The sequence below is a fragment of the Notolepis coatsorum genome, assembly GCF_963971535.1.
Source record: "Notolepis coatsorum genome assembly, chromosome: 5".
Taxonomy (NCBI): domain Eukaryota; kingdom Metazoa; phylum Chordata; class Actinopteri; order Aulopiformes; family Paralepididae; genus Notolepis; species Notolepis coatsorum.
Genome location: NC_140169.1, coordinates 158085113 through 158102811, shown reverse-complemented (window position 1 = coordinate 158102811; position 17699 = coordinate 158085113).

Here is a 17699-nt window from a genome sequence, read left to right as displayed (position 1 = left end):
TTAGATGCATCTATTTTGTTGTCGGCTAATAAAGACTGCGCTGGAATATGACTGCCTTTTCCCGTGTTGTTTGATTAATACCCCAGGGATTAAAGTTCTCCTCAATTTTATTCCAAATCGCGATGGATCTCCCGTCAATTTTCTACCTGCTGCATATGATTTCTAGAGGCATACTACAATCTATTTTGATGTCAGTATTGGGTAGCCTATATAAACAATATAATACGAGAGCATATACAAGAACAATGAATCTCACTGCATGTATGATAGCCTGCCTTTCAATACATGAACTTGAATCCCATCATATACATAGTCTGTCCACTATAGTGTCATTGCAATGCGTTTTCTATTCTTTCTTATACAGTAAAAAGGGGGAAGAACACTATATTCATATGACTTGTATTCTGCTTACAGCTTCGAAGTTCCACTTGTTTCGTGTAACGTAAAGCCTTTTAAATATAATCAAAACGTTCCCGTGTTTCTGCGGTCTGCGCAGAATAATAACGAGTTGAGCTTTATGATTTATGATGAATTGAAAATGGGGGACCCTGATGTAAACAAGACGAAAGTTGGTCTGCATCCCCAATTAACAATTGTATGTACTGAGCTGTACTGTACTGTACCCATTCTGCAATCTGTTAATAAACTTTTCAATCAATCAATCAATCAAGCTACGCGGAGCGCAGTCCGTCAGTAGCCTACACCCCGTATATTCCGATAACGCTATATAAACCATGCTGCATTCATTCTGAGAGAAAGATCTATTATTCCAAATGCTATTTATAGGGTTTTGACCATAATTACACTACTGTTGCTATTTTACAATGAACTATAATGAACTACGGTTCGTACAGAACGTGCCAGTGTTATTATGCACAGAAGCTCATTTCCTTGTTGTAATAATATATTCTACCACTGGGCGCTAGGTACGCCAGGTCTGACCTGTGCGTAGATGTAAGCACGAAGTCAAGTTCAAGTTGAAATTGATGAATCCCACTCTTTGCTTAGAAATGATCGTACGCACAGGGTAAGCACAGATCTGTGCGTAGAACACGTTGATGAATGAGGGCCCAGGAGTATATTGAGAAAAAAAAGAATAAGGATCACCATATCCATTTTAAAGGTAGGATAACAATAATCAACATATTGCCTTCCCACTTGGACCAATCATTTATTTAACGTCTGCCTGCCCTGTATATACAGTCTAATGAGTCTATGGCACATCATCCATAATAGCAGACCTTGGTTCAACTAACTAGTCTACCTTAACCCTTTATCAATTATGGGGTATAAAGAATCTGTACTGAAATGACAAGGCATCTCTGCATTTCATATATTAGGTAGTTTATTAGGTATTAGAATTAGGTAGGGCCTAATTCGTGTGCGAGTTCTCTCTCTCTCTTGGATAAAATAACAAACTCAGCAAGGCCAACGGCTTCTCTGTTACAGTGGGTGACAATATTGTCACAAGGAAAGATGAAATTACCTACCTGGGTTCCATCCTGTTGACAAAATGGCAACCAATGTAATAAAAAAAAGTCAACCAACGAACTTGATTCTTATACCGTATCTCCTCACTGGTAAACAAGAATACCTTGAAGACTAACAGGAGCACTCATTCAAGGGTACTACGACTATGCTTGTACCTCATGGTACCAAAGCACCTCAAAGGCACTAAAAACAAGATTACAAACATCACAAAACAAACTGGTCAGACTACTGCTTGACCTTACCCCTGCCCATTTTGACAACCTAGGATGGCTTAGAGTACAGAGTACATCAACTTGCAATGGGCCTGGTCTACAAGATACACTACCACCATGTACATGTCGAAATACTTCCCAAAGGTCAGTGAATTCCAGGACCACAACACCAGAGGGAGTTCCACAAATCATGTTCAACCCAGATTCGTCTCAAACAAGGGACTAAACACGTTCCGCAATTATGCCACAACAATGTGGAACGCCCACAGCTGTAAAATAATGTAAATCCCTACCCTCCTTCAAAACCGCTCTCAAATAGCACCTACGGGTGGCTGCAATTAAAAACTGGCCCCTGTAAATGAGCAACCCCCCCCCACCCAACCCCCTCCAATGTAGTTTCTTCCCCTTCGAATGTAGTATATATTTCTGTTTCTTATGATCTATGTCTCTTATACAATACTGTATACTTGTATGTCATAAATGTCTTGATAAAACAGTACTGTATAGCTGTATGTCATAAGTGTCATGATGAATTGAAAATGGGGGACCCTGATGTAAACCAGATGAAAGTCTTTCTCTGGCCTGCATCCCCTTAACAATTGTGTGTATTGAGCTGTACTGTATTGTACCCATTCTGCAATCTTACAATTTTCAATCAATCAATTTTTTTAAGGTGCAGCATTAATGTTAGGCTTTCATCAAGCGAGACATTGCTGATTGTTTATAAACCAAGTTACATACCGTTATTTATGCAGCTTCAAATGTAGTTGGAAGTTGTTGCGTCTCCATCTGTGATTTTCTGCAATTCGTTTTTTGTTGACCACCACATTTTTATAAGCAAACGAAGCAATATTTGGTATAATTTCCCACTGGATCCGTTGTTCTTGACGTTGAATGAATGAATGAATGAAAACTTTATTAACAGATTGCAGAATGGGTACAGTACAGTACAGCTCAATACATACAATTAAGGGGATGCAGACCAGAGAAAGACTTTCGTCTTGTTTACATCAGGGTCCCCCATTTTCAATTAATCATAACTTACTTCTTCTCTGGCGCAAATTGATTGGATGCTGTCGGATTGTTTCAAACAAAGTGGGCAGAAGATATGATCTTTGAGCCAAGACACAAATTACATTTAACTAAAACGATCTTTTCTTTGGCTCGACAAAAGAGAAATTGACTTGTGACAATATCCATCTGTAAAAACGCGACTAGTGGGGGCTGCCATGACGGTCAAATAGTAAACACCCCACAGCACAGCGTGTCTCCGCGAGTAGGGTCCAGCTGCAGCGCCTGAGAATCCTCTCAAGGGGCAAGCCTGTGGCAGCCATGAACCTACTACTTTCTATATAGCAGCTGGGAGGTGCGCTGTTTTAAGTGAGCGGCGAGCGTGTGTTATTGGATTGATTGATTGATTGAACATCTGAGCTGCTTCTATAGAAAGAAGGTTCGTGGCTGCCACAGGATTGCCCAGTGAGATGATTCTCCGGCGCTGCAGCTGGTCCCTATTGGTCTCAGACCGGAGAGGAGAACTGCGCTGCAGCTCGCTACCAATCTACATAAAAATAACGCAGTAACTAACGAACCATTCAGTATTTAATATAACTTATCTTTGGGCATGGAGGAAGCCAAGGTATCAAGTCTTCTCAAGTCAAAAGGCTCAAGTCCAAGTGAAGTCACACGTCATTGGTATTAAAGTCAAAGTCGAAGTCAAAGTCTTTTTTGATTTGGTCAAGTCAAGTCCAAAGTCATCAAATTCATGACTCGAGTCTGACTCGAGTCCAAGTCATGTGACTCGAGTCCACACCTCTGCCCATAGCTAAGTGGGATGGGGATCAGACCGTCGGTTTCAAAACTGAGTGGCTGATAGGTACTACGGACAGTCAGCAGCTTGGGGTCCTGACTTGATGACGGACTGTGAGATCGCTATCGACTGCGTCACCAGCCGGTCAGAGAGCATTATGGCAAGTTGTTCATAAATGCATCTGGCTCAATGTACAGTCAGGCCACAATAAGCCGAAATCGAATGCGTTATTAGGCGAGTTGTGCTTCTGTAATCAGCAGGTTTGAAAAGAGCCACTGGGAAGCAGAGGGGTAAGGGGTGTCGATTCAGAGGAATCTGGATTGTCACTCCTAAGATTGGAACGGGACCCAGCCTAACACTGCGCCCGAAGGTAAAATAGAGAGGGGGGCCGGTGTAGGAGACAAGGCGGCCCTGAAAAGCCGGTTGTCCCACGCTTTGCACCTCCTAAACTCATTTGGGGAGAGGTGCATCTAAGAGGGGAAGGAGTGCATCCGAACGGGAGAATGGTACTCTTAACTGGAGGGAGGTTGAAGGGTCAAAGCGATTGTGCGATTTGTAGTGTGTTAGTGGGGGTTGGAGGAGTACTTGGAACAGGGTTGGCTTTACGCCAGGTTGTGTGTGTTTTTAGTTGGATGAAGGGGTTGTTATTATGTATGTGAGAGTGGGTACCGTATGGGCACTGGCCTGTCTGGGTACAAGTATGGGGGGACGGTATTTGTAATATTCCTTATAGAGGGAGCCGAGGGTTTTTTCGTTCAGGATCGATACTGAGGGGAAAATGCTTTGGGCTGAGAGGTGGCAGGCCTTTGAGAAGTCGAGGGTCTGTGGGGATATTACTGTAGTATGGTGTTGGCATCTATGAGTTTATGACATGGACGGCTGGGCACTGTACAACGATCGAGGATTTGGTGGTATAAGCCGCTAAAAATTTATTTTGTCCTTGGTAGATGTTGGTGGATGAAATCAACACCAAAAATTTGGTGTTGAAGGGGGAAATGTGTTTATTAATTATGTAAATGATGTGGGATGAAGTATGTGAGGAAAGGATAAAATGTAAATGTAGATTGTAATGTAGGAAGAAGTACATTTTTGATTTCCCATAGCAGGTTTTGAGGAGCAAACAAAAAGCAAGAAGAAAAGGTTAACGTTACATTTACACATAGTCATCTAGTTAATGAGGTCATTCAAAGTATTTTATGAGATCAAAATGACAAATTCATCAAGGCAAAATTAAATTTGAACAGATGAAGGACCATATCCATTAGAAAGGTTTAGACATTGATAAGCTGTGTGGAACTAATTCTCATTGTCTAAAGGAGGACCATCAATGTACCGGAACGGACGGGAGAGGTTGATGCAAATTTGTATTCCCCAGAGATTCGTGTGAGAGGATACACGACAAGTGGTTGGAACATCCAGTTTTCCGATTGGACAACGGACAAAACGAAGCTAAGGCCGTGTCGTTATGTTCAAATAAATTGCACCAAATCTCTCTAAGTGTATTAGTATAGAGACGCCCGACATTTCCATGCGTAAAATAATGATGGAATGAAAAGGGAAATACCACTGATATTAAGTGTGTGTGTTTTTTCTTTCTTTCTCCACAGTTGCTCGGCGAGGACAGAGGCAGTTCTGACGATTCCAACTCCAAATGGGAAAAAGTGGCTATTGAAAGCCTTGGTATAGTATGAATGATAAGAAACTTATCAATTCCTGTCTGCACCAGTAAAAATCTGAGAGTGTGAGTGATTTTAACTCAAGTTGGTAAAAATAGTTTTAAACACAGAGAAACTTGTTTTTCCAAATGGTAATATTACGAGTGGTTGAAAGGGTGTGAATGTCAAATGTAGAGCAAGTTCACCTTGGTGAAACTTTGTTAGGAGCAACTAGAAGCGTAAATAAGATAACAAAAACAAGTGTTGACAATCAGTCTATTTCAATAACCTGTAGTATAACAAGTAGAGGTGATTTAGAAATGGCCAAAAATAGTCAGGCCAATAGTGGGGAAATGCCAATAACCTCTGCAGACACCCCCCAGATAGACTTTACCAGTGATGATAATCTGATTGAGTGGGATGGGATGGACTTCTCTCAGATGACCAGTACGATAGAGGGACTTGAAATGATGACTTTGACTCCAACACAGGGGGTCATTGAGGAGGGACAAACAGAGATAACTTTTACTCCAACCAGTGTCAGTCGAGCAAGAGTCGACAGGGCCTATCCACGCTGGACTAACCATTTCAGGTAACTACAAATTGTCGAGAGGACCGAGATATAGACAGTGGAAGGCTGCATTGAAACGGCAGTCCCAAGAGGCCCACCCTGGCCTTACGGCTGGAACAGAGGCTGGACAAGGGTTGGGGACACAGCCCACCAGTTTCCCTTGTCCAGACCTCCCGCAACACCAGAGCCAGAATGAGAGGCGTGGCCCGGTGACGGGGAGTCAGACCGCCAGCGCAAGAATGGAGGAGGAGAGGCAGACCTGCCTCTCTCAAGAACGACAGAGAGCGTTTATAGAAGCGTTCGAACGACATGAGACAGTTCGTAGAGACCTGATGGAGAGACAGCGGGCTATAGATCGAGCCGCGCACGGGATGGAAGTACTAGAGCAAGAACTGGCTAAAAAGAATTAACTGCTGAGTGATGTGATTTGTGAAGTAATGTTTCGAGCTTCAGAACTAGGGCGCCGTGATCAAACAATGCCACGTGCTCCGTTGCCCGGACAGGGAGCTGGGCAGCAAGGGCATTGTGACAGGTACCACAGGAGGGGTGAGTTTCCAAGCCCCTCCCCACAACAGGCCCAAGGGGCAGCGGCTGAAAGGAACAGGTATGTGCCTCTCTCCTCCATACAGCAGGACCTGCCAGGAGAAGACCGAAGAGGTGTGGGCCTGTCGGGAACTGTGGGAGACCAGCTGAAAGTATGCTGGAGTTGTGGTGAATTGGGACACCTGGCCAGATCATGTGGCAAAGGGGAGCGGGCCCAAAGAGGGACCGTTGGAGGAAAAGGCCGTGGAGGTAATGGCAGAGAGCAAGGACAGAATCTGGGGCCGACAAACCTGCTAAGGGTGGTACCAGGGCCATCCGATTACAGGCGGGGGGCCCACTGGGCCCCACAACGAAGGGAGCAAGGACAGACATGCTGGACCTGTGGGATGTTGGGTCATTATCAAAGGTCGTGTCTGCAGAGGCCACAGGCTGAATAGAACGAGGAGGAAATGCATAGGAGACGCTATGCTGCTCAGGAAAATAGAGATAGATATTAAAAAAAATAAAAATGCGACTGAATAGAATAGAAATAAAAAATATATATAGATAAGTTAGATGGTTAGGTTATGTGTCAAGTTACTAAAAACGGCTTGGAAGACTAACTGGTAAGTTGGGGTTGTAACTGGCTGATGCATGCCTAATCGTACTAACAAAAACGGTGGTTAAACAGGAAAAGTGGAACATTTTAATATTAGACAGAGTAATAAAAAAGGACTACTTCAGTAGTGATTAGTAGTGATTATACATACTTGATCCAAGGGTGGTCAAGAAGATATAAAAAAAAAAAAAAAAAAACATGCGAGAATATATAAAGAGGGGTTTATTTCTTTTATTTTCTTTCCTAGTGTTTACAGGGGTATTTATGCCTCTAAATGGTAGTTTGATTCTGTTTGATGGGTGTGTTGCATGATGACACTCACAATTTTCGTTTATTTTTTTTGGCATTTTTCTTTGTTTTTGTTTCTTTTCTCTATTCTTTCTTAGGAACTGACGGGCTGGGAGGGATCTCTCGCCAGTCAGGATAGCAGGTTGGTGGTGACACAGCGGGACTGGTAGGAAATGTCTATATGATGAGCTGGAAACGGGGAGAGTGGACTAGAGCTGGTTCATGATTTTGTTTTCCGCTCGTTGAGAGTCCAGATGTAGAATCTGGGAGGTTGTGTCACGTTTTGGGGTGTGGTAAGAGTTGGGGAAACAGGGTTCTCTGTACATAGATAAGCTCTGTAGGTTTTGGACGCCATTGGCCAAATAGTTTTTGTGTAAGGTGTGCAAATTGATAATTGGCTTATGGGGGACTCTGTGACGGCTTGGTGGAGGCTGGCAGAGTGTGTGGAAGATGTGTGTTTAAGGGGACTGTGGTTTGTTACCATGCATGTAGGATCTGTTGGTGAATAGGACTCGTCAGAGCTGGCTGTCCAAACCGAGGAAACTGTCTGGAAATAAAGTATGATTGTGTAATAATGGATATTTCACTCTCAAGGGTGGAGTAGTGTTGTGTTGAACTTGAGACATTTGATCTAGGTAAATAGTACAGCACAAAAATAAATGAGAGAAAGGTGATTTAATTGAATAATAACCAAAGGAGCCGTGGAATAAATAGATAAGTAAATTGGGAAAAATGTATTGTCAATGCAGAACAGTAGAGGAATGTATCTGAAGCGGAAAATGTGATCTTCCAATCAATTGTGTGTTGTAAATAACAAATCCAAAAAGCAATAAAAGGACAGAGGGAAAATTATTTCCTTCTGTGGAGATCGGAGCAGTACCAAGGCTGCACACAACCAAGAAGGAACAGTGGTTAGCACAAATCCAAAGGAATGTACGCGACCACAACAAGTTAGCAGTAAAAACCTCAGAGGTATACTGCCCTGTCAAGGCAGACCGCAGTAACTTCCAAACAGTGAAACTGAGAAAAATGGCTTTAAAGTTTTTTGACTTGCCATCCAAAATGTGTTATAGGTAGATAGATGATAGTACCCAGATTTAACATGTATTAATGAAGTAATCTTTAGGCATTCAAAAATATGACGTAATTATTTTAATTAACCCCAAAAAAGCAGATACTGCACTCTGCTGCACGATTTCCTTAAATAATTATACAGGTAATGTACAGGCAAAGTGCAGTAACTTCAAATACAATGTTGTTTTCCCTCCAGCTTTCATAACTTAACCTAGCCATTTTATTTGGATCATCATCATTCCAATATATTCAGGTGTTAAATTTCATTTTCAAAATGGCTAGGTTAAGTTATGAAAGCTGGAGGGAAAACAACATTGTATTTGAAGTTACTGCACTTTGCCTGTACATTACCTGTATAATTATTTAAGGAAATCGTGCAGCAGAGTGCAGTATCTGCTTTTTTGGGGTTAATTATAATAATTATCATATCATATTTTTGTATGCCTAAAGATTACTTCATTAATACATGTTAAATCTGGGTACTATCATCTATCTACCAACACAAGTCAAATGGCAAGTCAAAACACTTTAAAGACACTTTTCACTGTTTGGAAGTTACTGCGGTCTGCCTGGGTTTTGAGTGTGATTTTGTAGTTACTGCAGTTTTTAAAACCCCATATCTCCAAAACTGAGCGACATAAACATCTGAAACTTGGTCACAAGATAAAACATTTATTGACAAGGTCAATTTCACTCATAACTAAATTTTGACTTTTTTCGAGTTACTGCGGTTAGCCTTGACAGGGCAGTATAGATGAGGGATAAAAATGACAGGGTTGAAAGCTAAAGATAATCTAGACCTCAGTGGTCCTTGGAGGAAATTGTATATATTTTTTTGATTGCTCTCCCTCGTTTCTTAGAATGTTAATCTTTTTGTGGGATGTATTAATCTTTTTCTTTCAGAGTCAGACACACAATCTAGACACATTTGGATATTACACAATAAGTATAGTAAATAAAACAAAAAAGCTGATATGGGGAGATGTCTTCTTTGTATAGAAGGACTGCCCTAGTCTTGGTGTCGTTAAACATAACTGATGATGATGTGTGTGAAAGTCAATAACGAGGGAGGGGGGATGAATGCAAGGAGAATTTGTACTGTACAGAAGGAAACTGTTTTTTTTAAGTTCTTTGTATTTTTTTGATTTTTTAGGTGACTTTGCTAAGGTTAACATATTATTGTATCTGTGAGGTACGACCAGTTTGATTGAGAAATTACTATGGGCATATGTGGGTATATAAACCCACAAGGGGGGACTGTGGTATATTCTCAGTCTCAAACTGCTATGAGTTATGAATTATTGTTATGAGTTATGAATTAAGGTTCCCAAGGTCGACTGCTACTGGGAGATAACTGAGAAATGTAAGAATCCAGTGCATTACACCCTAAATATATTCCCTCTGTTAGATGTACATAAGTGCTCTGCTTTTCCCCCAAAGAGTTTATTAACTACATTTCTTCTAGAAGTAATTATAATTGTCAAAGCTAAAGATAAGACACCAATTAGATTTCTATAAAATAAGCAAAACTAATAATATAGTGGGATCAAAAAGGTCAGGCAAATCTGGAGTCATACTGACTGGTCTACTTTGCTAAAAGGACAGGTTGAGACAAAGCAACATGCTTAATTTAGCATACAGTCTCTTCCCCCACGCTTGTGGGTAGTAAAACAATACAAACTAAGCCACTCGATGGCTAAGATTAGAATTTCTATAGGGGGGTCTGTTTACTAAGCAAGAGTAGAACAATAGGAACGGCCCCCTCAGGCACTCAAACTGATACTAAACAGGACATTCTATAGATACAGCTGCTCTCTAGGAGGGGCAGGAAGAATCCTCTTCCTCATCTCCTCTTATTCAGACCCGGGTCTGACCCTTTAGCTCAGTTGGTTAGTGTAAACTACAGTCAACCAGCACCTGCTAATGGGTCTGACCCTTTAGCTCAGCTGGTTAGTGTAAACTACAGTCAACCAGCACCTGTAGTTTACACTAACCAACTGAGCTAAAGGGTCAGACCCGTTAGCAGGTGCTGGTTGACTGTAGTTTACACTAACCAACTGAGCTAAAGGGTCAGACTCGTTAGCTCAGTTGGTTAGTGTAAACTACAGTCAACCAGCACCTGCTAATGGGTCGGACCTTTAGCTCAGCTGGTTAGTGTAAAAGAAAATCTGTTGCTAAGCAATATCTATGCTTGATACCCCCCACTGACTTCCAGCATGCTTAGCATAATGCTAACTAATGCTATGATTTTCTGCTTCCAATATCTCATTAACCACAGCATTAGTGCAAGTACTTTTTGGAAGGACTTCTTAAAGACGTGAACTATCCATTTTAGAACCCATGGCCAAATGGGTACATATAAAATGGCACCATAACATATAATATGATAGAAGGAATTTGATTATCGCTTCACCAAAACTGACCTGTGAAGGCTTGGTGTTGATTCCTTGAGCAGAACCGTGGTAGATCTAGACCTTCCCTGCCCCTCTGTCGTCGTAGGGAGCTCCGACAGCGATGTCTGTGTGAGAGAAGAGGGATGCTGGGTCATTAACTCATTCAGTGCCAGCTATTAGTCTTGGCCTTGTAGCTAACGTGCCAGGTTTCCATTACATATTTTCACTGTGCGTCACTATGTTTGGAGAGCTATTCTATATTATAGCTATGGGGACAATACTATGGTCATTTGACAGTGACTTTCTTCCGTCCAAGATGCAAAAAAGAGATAATTCTTTCATGCATACGTTCGCGCGTTATCCCGTGGTGAATATAAGTATAGTTTAGGAGTGATCCGGGATAATTCATGAAACGCTGAGTTATAGGGCGCTACGTGTATTCTACTATAAGCGTTGGCGTTTCTTGCCTGGACACGCTACTATTTCCAAATAAAATGTATATAATAGGTATTATGTTTCATCATGAATGCATGAAAGGGGGGGATATCGTTTCTGATGCTTTTATTGCGAGTAACGGCATTCGTTTTGAACACTAAAAACACTGATCAGCTGAATCTGTATGAAAACATTACACGATCAAGCTGGAATTGACGTCAGATAGTCCTTAACTCTGATCAGGGGTATTCCAAAAAGAATATTCCAATTGTTTGATCGCCATCTGGTCCACGACATAACCCACCACAACACATGCATCAGGGGCATTTGACACGCTTCAATGCGATCGGGCGAACCGCCTGACCCAGAAAACTGCACCCGGAGGGATTTGAATGTAACACAGGGTAAGATATAAGGTTTCAAAGGGTGCTCGATACTGCCGTCTAGCAGGATGCGGCCGGTATTGCACTTTGGCGATCTCAGACTCATTTCCTATATGGTAACACCGAGGTCCCTGGATGAATAATAAATAAAAATATCGAATAGAAGAATAAACGACCAAAACCCAGAGATATCTCGGGTCTGGCAGCCAACGCATGGCTAGTTAACCCCGGGTTTGGCAATTAAAGAGTTAAGGGCCACACGGTCTACACCTGTTTTTAATGATGTTTCAACGAGGAGTATCATCCGTGAGTCCCACTCTGCCAGATCACTATCCATTTTGACGGACAAAGTTTGGAGAGGAGGAACGTTTGGAACGGACACAGGCGACAGGTAGAGCAGTCTGGTAATCCCGTAGGTTCCCGGTTCGATTCCCACTCCTTGAAGTGTCCTTGAGCAAGACACTTAACCCCCTAATTTCTCCCGATGTGCAGGTTGGCACCTTGCATGGTTGCCTCTACCATGTGTGAGTGAACGGGTAAAATGTGAGGAACAAATTGTAAAGCGCTTTGGATAAAAGCTGCTATATAAATGCAGCCATTTACCATACGTCGCTGTTCTTAGCAAAGCTGCGGTTTCTGCAAACGTGTGATAACGTTATCTAGGTTGTAATTAAAACCAAAAACCAATGGACAGCAATAGCCTCCGTCTGTTTTATCTCTTTAATGGATCAGTGTGGCCGCTCAATCAGAGTCGACAAAAAGAGGCCTAATGTTGTTTTTACTTAATAGCGAACGTGAGATAATCCAACAAGCGAGCTAGCTAGATGCTGTCATTGCTAACAGCTAACGCTAGCGGACCAGGCTAATGTATTTTCGGGAACAAAAGCATTCATTTCTGAAGGTTACATCGCTGATGCTTGAAATGTGTGAGCTTAGTGAAACAACATGGTAAACGTAAAAAAAATAAAAACGTTGCTACCATGAAACATCTCCGGTCTCTCTTTATCTTTTCTGTTCTCCCAGCTGTTAACTACCTGGCTAGTGAGCTGTACCCAATAGGGTCCCCTCAATATACTACACTGTGCTGGTAAAAACAAGGGGAAATATATTTTTGAGACAAAACGATAGTTGCATAAACAATTCAATAAAAAATTATTACTTAACAACAAATGTCCCTCGGTGTTGGTGAATATGCTAATGAGCATGCTCATGAATACGCTAATGGTATGCTAATGTGTCCCACCTTGAAAGGAGTCCTGGTTGTCGTCGCCAGGTCCTGCCACCTGGTGGAGGCAGGAGGGAAGGAAACCATGGGTGAGCTGTACAGGTTTTAAACAGAGTATTACTTCATCTGTACATGTTTTTAACAGTGTTACTTAATCTTTGTTTTTGTATTTTTTTTTTTTTTTTTTTTTTTTTTATTCTTTTTTAAACAAACATATAAACAAACATGACAACACACGATAAGATATACAAGCATTAATTGTCAGGGCACATCCAATGAGATCACCTTTTGGTTAGTTGTTTTATATAAGATATACCCATAATACCTGTTATCTAAAAAAAAAACCTACATACATATGCTCAGCTCGAACCCCCCCCTCCCGGACCCCACCTTGAGAAGTACCTCCACTATCCCTCGCACCTAACCAGACACTACCATTATAAGCTAGCTTTTATTCTCTCCACCACTTCTAACCACATTGACATTTTGGATTCATTGAGACCCAGAATTCTTGCTGTAGATATTTCATGGTAAATTACATCGAGATATGTAAGAAACCAAACTTTACGGCACATTTTTTCCGGTTGAAACCAGCGTGATGCGATCAGCTTTTTGGCTACTGTGATACCCGATAAAACCAATCTCTTTAGCTGTGGATTTACTGCAAACTCAAAAACATCATTCAACAGCAATACCGAGGGGTGTACAGGTATATTCCAAGATACGAGTTTTGATATTTGTTGGGTCACATCTTTCCAGAATGCCTTAACTGGTGAGCAGTCCCAATACATGTGCATAAATGTCCCTTCGTCCCCATTTGTACATTGGGTGCATTTGGAATCTTGTTTGAGCCCCATTCGGCACAGTCTTATAGGAGTCAAGTATGTCCTGTGAATATAGTTAAGATTGATTTGTTGATGATCCGGGTTCCTTGATGTAAGTCGGACATTTGCCCAGGCTCCTTGCCAATCAAAGTCATTTTCCAGGTCTGGTATATCCCTCCTCCAGACAGAGTCAAGTTGGAGGGTTTCATACGAGGACGTTAGTAATTGATGATAAAATTCTGAAACAAAACCTCTCGATGTCTCTCTTGAGTAGAAGAATTTGTGGTATCTGTGGTGTTCAATTGGTCTGTCTAATGGAACACCGTGAGACTTCAAACATAGCTCTAACTGTTTGTGAAAAAGCCATGTGGACTTGGTGAGATTAAATTTTTTGCGTATTTCTTTATCACTACAAAAACCCTGTTTGTTAAAAACATCCCCTAATGAGTGTATGCCTTGCTCTTCCCATATAGGGAATCTTATAGGTCGTTTTCCAATTAGGAGAGCATTGTTATTGAATAAGGGAGTATGATTGTGCCATTCTTGTGGGTTAGGATTTTTTTTTTGTGATTCACGCCATATCCGGATCGCATGAGTAATTATGGGGCCAAATTTTCGTTCACAGTGCTTGATTGGTAGTTTAGTGTATGCTATGTCCTTCAGTCTATGTGGGGCTACTATGTTTTCTTCTATTTTTCTCCAAGATGCTAATGCTTGGGAGTCAAACCATGTTGTCAATGGACTTAATGAGTACGCCTTAAAATATAGGAAAAAATCTGGAAATGCCATGCCACCATCTGCTTTATTTCTCTGTGCGGTGGATCTTTTTATACGTGGTGGTTTGTTATTCCAAATAAATTTGTATGTGGAGGAGTGTAATCTTTTCCAGTAACCCTCTGGAGGGGGTAACGGTAGCATTGAACAGAAGAAGTTGATTTTAGGTAGTACATCCATCTTAACTATTGATATCCGTGCTTGTACTGTGTTCTTAAGTTTTGCCCATCTATCAAGGTCGTCTTTGATTTTGTTTTGGATTTTTGTGTAGTTGTGCTTCACCGTTTGTCTTATGGTAGGGAATATTTCCACTCCCAAGCATCTAAAATGTTTTACCATCGGTATCTGTCCTGGGAGGGTTGTATCTTTTTTTGCAGGGGTGTTAAGTGGAAGGAAAGCCGACTTCGGCCAATTTATCTTAAATCCCGATAAATCACCAAAGTCCTCAATCAACTTGAGCAGATGAGGCAATGTGGTGTTGGGGTTTTTCATGAACAATATTACAACGTCCGCATATAAACAAATTTTTTGTTGTGTGCCCTTGATTACGATAGGTTCTATGGATTGGGATTGTCTTATATATTGTGCTAAAGGCTCTAATGATAGATTGAACAGTCCGGGACTAAGAGGACAACCCTGTCTGGCAGAGCGTGATACCGGAAATATTTCAGAGATGATTGTGCCTGTTGTAATCATGGCCGATGGGTCTTTGTATAATACTTTAATCATATCGATGAATCCTTTTCCTAACCCCATCCTTTCTAGCACTGCCCACAGATACGACCATTCCAGCCTGTCAAGTGTTACTTAATCTGTACATGTTTTTAACAGTATTACTTCATCTGTACATGTTTTTAACAGAATATTACTTCATCTGTACATGTTTTTAATAAAATAATGGATTGGATTTATATAGCGCTCTTCTCTGACTGACTGTTGCTCTGACTCAGAGCGCTTCACAGAGTCCATTATTCGTTCATACACAGTCATACCGGTGGTGGTAAGCTACAATTGCAGCCAGAGCTGCCCTGAGGCAGACTCACGGAAGCGTGGCGAATAATCAACGCCTACGGCCCCTCCGACCACCACCAACATTCATTCACATGCATACACATTCATACGAGGCAAGTAGGTTAAGTGTCTTGCCCAAGGACACAACGGCAATGGGATGGACATGGGCTTGAGCGGGATTCGAACCACCAACCCTTCGATCATTGGACACCCCGCTCTACCCCTGAGCCACGCCGCCCCAGACAGAATATTACTTCATCTGTACATGTTTTTAATAAAATAATGGATTGGATTTATATAGCGCTCTTCTCTGACTGACTGTTGCTCTGACTCAGAGCGCTTCACAGAGTCCATTATTCGTTCATACACAGTCATACCGGTGGTGGTAAGCTACAATTGCAGCCAGAGCTGCCCTGAGGCAGACTCACGGAAGCGTGGCGAATAATCAACGCCTACGGCCCCTCCGACCACCACCAACATTCATTCACATGCATACACATTCATACGAGGCAAGTAGGTTAAGTGTCTTGCCCAAGGACACAACGGCAATGGGATGGACATGGGCTTGAGCGGGATTCGAACCACCAACCCTTCGATCATTGGACACCCCGCTCTACCCCTGAGCCACGCCGCCCCAGACAGAATATTACTTCATCTGTACATGTTTTTAATAAAATAATGGATTGGATTTATATAGCGCTCTTCTCTGACTGACTGTTGCTCTGACTCAGAGCGCTTCACAGAGTCCATTATTCGTTCATACACAGTCATACCGGTGGTGGTAAGCTACAATTGCAGCCAGAGCTGCCCTGAGGCAGACTCACGGAAGCGTGGCGAATAATCAACGCCTACGGCCCCTCCGACCACCACCAACATTCATTCACATGCATACACATTCATACGAGGCAAGTAGGTTAAGTGTCTTGCCCAAGGACACAACGGCAATGGGATGGACATGGGCTTGAGCGGGATTCGAACCACCAACCCTTCGATCATTGGACACCCCGCTCTACCCCTGAGCCACGCCGCCCCAGACAGAGTATTACTTCATCTGTAAAGGTTTTTAACAGTATTACTTCATATGTACATGTTTTTAACAGTATTACTTCATATGTACATATTTTTAACAGAGTTACTTCATCTGTACAGGTTTTTAACAGTATTACTTCATCTGTACATGTTTTAACAGTATTACTTCATATGTACATGTTTTTAACAGTGTTACTTCATCTGTACAGGTTTTTAACAGTTACTTCATCTGTACATGTTTTTAACAGTGTCACTTCATCTGTACAGGTTTTTAACAGTATTACTTCATCTGTACATGTTTTTAACAGCATTACTTCATCTGTACATGTTTTTAACAGTATTACTTCATCTGTACAGGTTTTTAACAGTGTTACTTCATCTGTACAGGTTTTTAACGGTGTTACTTCATCTGTACATGTTTTTAACAGTATTACTTCATATGTACATGTTTTTAACAGTATTACTTCATATGTACATGTTTTCAACAGTATTACTTCATATGTACATGTTTTTAACAGTATTACTTCATCTACATGTTTTTAAGTGTTACTTCATCTGTACATGTTTTTAACAGTATTACTTCATCTGTACATGTTTTTAACAGTGTTACTTCATCTGTACATGTTTTTAACAGTGTTACTTCATCTGTACATGTTTTTAACAGTATTACTTCATCTGTACATGTTTCTAACAGTGTTACTTCATCTGTACAGGTTTTTAACAGTGTTACTTCATCTGTACATGTGTTTAACAAAGTATTACTTCATATGTACATGTTTTCAACAGTATTACTTCATATGTACAGGTTTCTAACAGTGTTACTTCAGCTGTACAGGTTTTTAACAGTGTTACTTCAGCTGTACATGTTTTTAACAGTGCTACTTCATCTGTACATGTTTTTAACAGTGTTACTTCATCTGTACATGTTTTTAATAGTGTTACTTCATCTGTACATGTTTTTAACAGTATTACTTCATCTGTACATGTTTTTAACAGTGTTACTTCATCTGTACAGGTTTTTAACAGTGTTACTTCATCTTAGAGCCATATGAAATCCGTTTTATTATTTTCCAAATTCCATTTTATTTTTTCCCAAATTCCATTTTTTCCGTTTTAATATTTCAGAATTCTGTATTTAGCCTTTTATGCTCATTTTACCATCAGAAATAGTGTCTAATAAGTGGGAATGAATAAATGTCCACAATTGAATAAGATATAACAGTCCATTTAATGTTTTTAAGTGCTTCAACTCAGAAATACAGTTCAATTTTACACAATATTTTTCAATTAATATTGTGACAAAATAAAAATACATATTTCAAGTGTAAACAATAGATACAGCTAGCTACTACTGACATTATCACAATGACAATGTCAGTAACCTAG